Raw genomic sequence first — 6000 nt, 5'->3', positions numbered from 1 at the left:
CCTCGCTGGGGCCTCACGCGCAGCCCAGCCCTCCTGAGGATGCTCGGGCACTTCTGGCGACCTGTCAGTCCTTAGCTAAGTGCCCACGCAGGCACTCATCGCCCCCTCCAGCTCCCAGAGCAAAGGCTCCCGGGCAGGAAAGCGCTGCCATCCCCCGCTGAGTCCCTCCCTCCTGCAAAGCCAGCCGTCCGGCCGGAGCTGGTACTCCCATCCCTGCAGACGCTAGCTCGGGCAAGAGCGGTTTCCTTCCTCCCGCACTCTCCTAACCTCCACAAATCGTTTTTTGGGCTACACGCGCGCGCACACACATACAGACACATTTGTAACAGATACAGGGTTAATCAGTACTCGACGCCAATTACTGAGCTTTTCTATGCCAAGCACTGGGCGCGGGACGGGCGTGGGCGGGGCCGGGGCGGGCGCGCGCCGCGGCGGCGGCCTCATTTCCTCACGCGCGCCGGAAGTGGAGGTTGTCGGCGCGGCGGCGCGCCCGGAGGGTGGGCGTGGAGTTGGTGGCGGCCCCGGCGTGTCGGGCGCCGCCCAGGTGTGCCCGCGGCTGGGGAGGTGGCGGAGGGGTGGCGGAGGGGCGGCGGTCGCCGTGCGCAGGCGGGTGAAGTCGGTGAGTATCCGGGCCACCCGGCCTCGCTTGCCCGCGGCTCCCAGAGCTCGGGCCCGGCCCGTGCGGGCTCTGGGGTGCGGGCCCTGGACTGTGGGTTCCCGTCGCTGTCGGGTCACCTCACGGACGAGCTCTCCTGGGGGCCGTGTCCCCGTGGGTTCGCCGCAAGCCCTCCGGAGTCTGCTCCGGTGTCAGGAAAAGCCGCGGTTTTTCGGAGCCGTTTGACTTGGTTTTTCAGAACTGTGCTGCCGGAGACCGTTGGTTTGCGTGTGTTTTATTTTTATCACTTTTTTTTTTTTTTAAACCAACTCACCGCCATCTCTGCTCCCCTCAGTGGGTAAACTTTGTAGTCAGCTGTTACCGCTTTATTGCGTTAAATTAGTATTCTCTGGCGGCAGCCTTTCTATGCCTGCCAGACGCTAGGCACCTTTAAAAGATGCATATTTGTGTAAGAATTAGTGGCCCCGAGGAGACCACAGGACGGGAAGCCTCTTGCATTTTTAGACTTCTTGAAAATTACACTATTCCTGAGCAACTTGCCGAGGAATAATTTGTAAACGCCATAGTGAAGCTTTTATTTATGATGTTATTGGCAGAATGAAAGAATGAAAATTTGATTATAAACCTGAAGCTTTTATCCGTCAGACTACTTTTGAGATGTATATGCGATGTCTGGACATTTAACTATCATTGAAGGTTCTCAGGAGCTGGGCCTTGATTTTTGCTGGAGTTAATGTTGTATTAAAACAGGACTTCGAACGTGGAAGTAGGAATCCAAGTAGTATTTTATGACTGAGGATGTTAACGTTCATTTTGTATTATTATTCTGATACCATTTGTCTAAAGTTGTCTTATTACTTAATGTAAAAAGGATGTTGGATATCCAGTATTTATGGCTCAGAGAATTTTGAGATAAGTAAACACAGTTTTAGTTCCCTCAGTTTGGAAATTACATTTTTTCTTCCTTAACTTTTTGATTGAGATATAAAATATCTATGAAGTCATCAAGCGCATAAATCTTAGTTGTACACCTCAGTGAATTTTTATGTTTTTATTAACTTGTGCAACCACCAGCTTTCATATTATACCTGTAGAACATTTCCATCATTCCAGGAGTTTCCCCCTGCTTCTTCCAAGTCAGTTATACCCCTGCCCACCCCCCATCAGTATTCTGATTTCATCATCTATTAGTTTTGTCTATTTGGGGCTTGATATTAATGGAAACCTACAGTATACTCAGCATATTGATTATGAGATTCATCCATAATGTTTCATGTATCAGTAGTTAATTCTTTTTTATTGCTGTGTAGTAATCCATTGCATCATTATATGACACTCCTCTGTTGGTGGATATTTATGTTTCCAGTTTTTGTATATTATGTATTTTGAAGAATGCTATGAACATTCTTATAAATGTCTTGGTGAACATCTGTGCATTTCTGTCAGCTGTGGAATGGCTAAATCATAAGGTAGGTGGAAAATTACGTTTTAAATATCATGGAGTCTTCCTTTTTTTTTTTTTTTTTTTTTTTGCGGTACGCGGGCCTCTCACTGTTGTGGCCTCTCCCGTTGCGGAGCACAGGCTCTGGACGCGCAGGCTCAGCGGCCATGGCTCACGGGCCCAGCCACTCCGCGGCATGTGGGATCTTCCCGAACCGGGGCACGACCCCGTGTCCCCTGTATTGGCAGGCGGACTCTCAACCACTGCGCCACCAGGGAAGCCTGAGTCTTCCTTTTTAAAAAATACAATTTGTTATTTTAACTTCTATAACATTAAAGATTGGTAAAAAGCATAACTATTATGATTTCAAGGCTTAAGTGATTCATTACCATATTATTATTATTTACTCCTTGGATTGCACATCTATGACAGTCTTCTACCAGACTGTCATTATTTGTTTAACTGTCTGTTAGACAAGTCTGTTAGATAGAGCTGGTGATGTTCTGTCCCTGGAGCTTGTTGTATAACACTTAGGTAAGAACTGTGTTACTCAAGTTAGTGGTTGCTAGGGGAAATGAAACACCAAAAGGATGTGCCTAAAAATGGATTGAAGAATCATAGGATTGCAAGTCAAAAAACTTACATTGTTGTTGTCATACTGCACAAAGTCCTAGGATAAATGTAAAATTGAATTATAAGGTTAGTTACAACTGTGAATTTACTATAGGAGTACAGTGATTTCCACCTGTACTGAGATACTGATATATTTATAATGGGAACAGACAACAAAAATCACTAAACATTTGTGGGAAATCAGTAGCATGCAAGAGATGGCCCAGACTGAACAGATACAAGGACTGGACCTGAAGCAATGTAGTTCATGTAAGAAAAAGAAGAAAACTTTAAGGTAAATGTTAATATGCATAGATTTTGGAGGGTATCATGCCTACTGAACATATACAGGCTGCCCTGAAAACACACAATCAGTTCTTGAATATTAAAACATAGAAAGTAGGGAAAAATAGCTAACGTGGAAAATGGATCCAGGAGAGGGCCAGTGTACATCTAATAGGAATTCCAGGAGGGAATAGAAATTAGAAGAGGAGAAATAACCACAGAGGTAACAGATCATGAAGGTAGGAGTATCCAGGCAGAATCTTGGGCAACCTGATTAGACTTCTAATCTGAGACATGGAATGCTGGATGACAGTGGAGCAGAGTTTTAAAAGTGCTCGTTGGACATTTTTTTTTCCATTGGACATACTTCGAATTCAAAATCTTATCCCTAACCGAACTGTCATTCAAAGTGGGGGCAAAATAAAGTCATTTTCACCCAAAACCACTAGGAATACCTCAGGATGTACTATATCAAATGAAAAAGTAATCCAAGAAAAATAGATGTGGAATTCAAGAAACAGTGGTCAAAGAAAACAGTAAAACTTATTTCTTTACTCCAAGGCATTGATAACTATAGCTAAGAAATGTAATGCAATGCAAAGGAAGGATTCATAAACCAGAGTAGGTAGTTTTCAAGTCTGTAATCTGGAAGAAATATTTAACGTGATTTTAAAGTTGATTAGGAAGGTGGGTAATAAGTAAAGGCATGTTGGAAGGCTTATCCTGAGTATCTACGCTATAGATACTGACCAGTTACATGTTGGAATGAATGCTTTAAGGAAATTTGTCCCAGCAATTCCATTAACAGGGATTTATTCTATAGATGAATTAACATGTGGAAAGTCATGTATATACATATAAGACTATGTCTGCTGAGATGTTAATAGTGTCAGTAGATTTAAAAGGATACACAAGGGACTTCCCTGGTGGCGCAGTGGTTAAGAATCCGCCTGCCAATGCAGGGGATGTGACTTCAATCCCTGGTCCCGGAAGATCCCACATGCCGTGGAGCAACTAAGCCCGTGCGCCACAACTACTGAGCCTGCGCTCTAGAGCCTGGGAGCCACAACTACTGAGCCCACATGCCAAAACTACTGAAGCCCGTGCACCGCAACAAGAGAAGCCACCGCAATGAGAAGCCTGTGCACTGCAACAAAGAGACACCCCCTCACCGCACCTAGAGAAAGCCCGCCGCAGCAACGAAGATCCAACACCGCCAAAAAAATAATAATAATAAATAAATAAAAGGATACAGAAAAACTGGAGAGGGGAACTGGGCCTCTGGGATAGAAGGGAGAGGTGTCACTCTATGCCCTTATATAGTGTTTAACCTTTTTATCACGTGTATTTATTTTGTGGAATTTTATAAATATAAGAAATTTTTAGGAGTGTAAAAATTGTAAGCGTTTAGAGCATGGATTGCCAAATCTGGCTGACCACCTGATTTAGTATGATCTGTGACCTAAGAGTGGCTTTTATATTTTTAAGTGCTTGGGAAAAAAAGAATAATAGTTTGTAACATGAAAATTATATGAAGTTCAAATTTCAGTGTCCATTGGAACAGACCTGTGCCATTCATTTACGCATTTTGTGCTACAAGGCAGAGTTAATTGGTTGTGATCTTTGCTACTTGACTCTTTACCTAAAATGTTTGCTAACCCCCGATTTAGAGGCCAGAAATAGACTTCCATATATATAGGAATTTTGCTTATGATTAAAGTGGCATTTCAAATTAGTGTCAAGAGCATGGATTGTTTAATAAGTGGTAAGAATTGACTGACTATTTGAGGAAATACATTTTATAGTAGGATTATTTCTGGTAGGGAAGCCAAAATTGAGAAGTAATACAGGAAAAGCTTGATAGGTTTAACCATTAACAACAACAAAACAAAACTTTGAGTAATGGGGAATAATACCTAAAACTTACTGAACACTTAATGCTTGTCATGTTTTACTTGGTTAATTGTTACAATAATACTCCAAGGTAGATGCTATAACTGTACCCACTTAACGGGTGAGAAAACTGAAACTTATTGAGATTAAGGAACTTGTCTGTGTTGATGAGTTAGAAAGTGGTCGAGCAGATATGTGAACTTAGGCTATCTGGCTCCCAAGACTTTTATACAGACAAAAACTGAAAGAATTATTTGTAATTTGTTAACACCATTGTATAGATACTATCTATGTCAGCACATCTGGATCTACCTCATTCCTTTTAGATAGACATTCTATTGTATAAATGTCTGCAGTTTACTGAACCTTTCCCCTACTGATGGTTAAAGTTGCTTTTATTTTTATTTAGCTGTTACATATAACACTAGTAAACATCTTATGCATGTGACTTTATATACTAGTATGAATATTTCTGTAGTTTAGAATCTTAAAAGTGGAATTGCAAATTGTTGCACTAAAGGGCATGTGCATTTAAATCAAATTTGTCCTCCAAAAAATAAGAATGTGTGTGTGTGTGTGTGTGTGTGTGTATTTTTAGTTTATCGTTCATCAAAGGAATTGTAACACCTTGGAAAGAACCTTGGCCATCCAAGCAAGTGATTTCTTTTTACAGAGGAAGCCCAGAAAGGTTAAGTATTATGCTCAAGATCACATAACTATTAAGTAGCTATGACACTTGACTCAGTTTTTACTGTGCCACAGGCTGCCTTTGGCACAATTTTCTGCTTTATTTATAAAGATAGGTGTATTACTCCCATTTGTTTTGCTGAAATCCACGTACCATAAATTTAATTTTTCCTGGAAACACTTGTCAAAATGATCCATCTGATGTTACTTGTTCTTGGCATCCAACACAGTGGCTGTCTTAGACAGTTTGGGCAGTTATAACAAAGTACCATAGACTGAGTGGCTTATAAACAGCAACTATATTTCTCAAGTCTGAGATCAGGGTGCCAGCATAGTTGGGTTCTGGTGAGGATCCTCTTCCAGGTTGTAGACAGCCAACTTCTTGTATCTTCACAAGGCAGAAAGAGGGCTACTTAATTCTCTGGGGTTTCTCTCATAAGGACACTAATCCCATTCAGGAGGGCTC

General features: G+C 42.1%; 1 protein-coding gene across 3 annotated transcripts in view; it reads left to right on the top strand.

The window, feature by feature from the left end:
* The first annotated feature begins 486 nt into the window (after window positions 1-486).
* Window positions 487-6000, top strand: part of CSGALNACT2 (chondroitin sulfate N-acetylgalactosaminyltransferase 2) — a 56055-nt gene continuing 50541 nt past the window's right edge. For all 3 annotated transcript variants that reach the window (XM_082640546.1, XM_082640547.1, XM_082640548.1), the window contains exon 1: window positions 487-619. The gene's annotated coding sequence lies outside the window, so the exon portion shown is untranslated. The remainder of the gene's footprint in view (window positions 620-6000) is intronic.

Source organism: Mesoplodon mirus (genome assembly GCF_964341445.2).
Source record: "Mesoplodon mirus genome assembly, chromosome: 2".
Classification (NCBI taxonomy): domain Eukaryota; kingdom Metazoa; phylum Chordata; class Mammalia; order Artiodactyla; family Ziphiidae; genus Mesoplodon; species Mesoplodon mirus.
The sequence above is the reverse complement of the archived record's forward strand: the minus strand, read 5'-3'. Positions and strand labels throughout refer to the sequence as shown.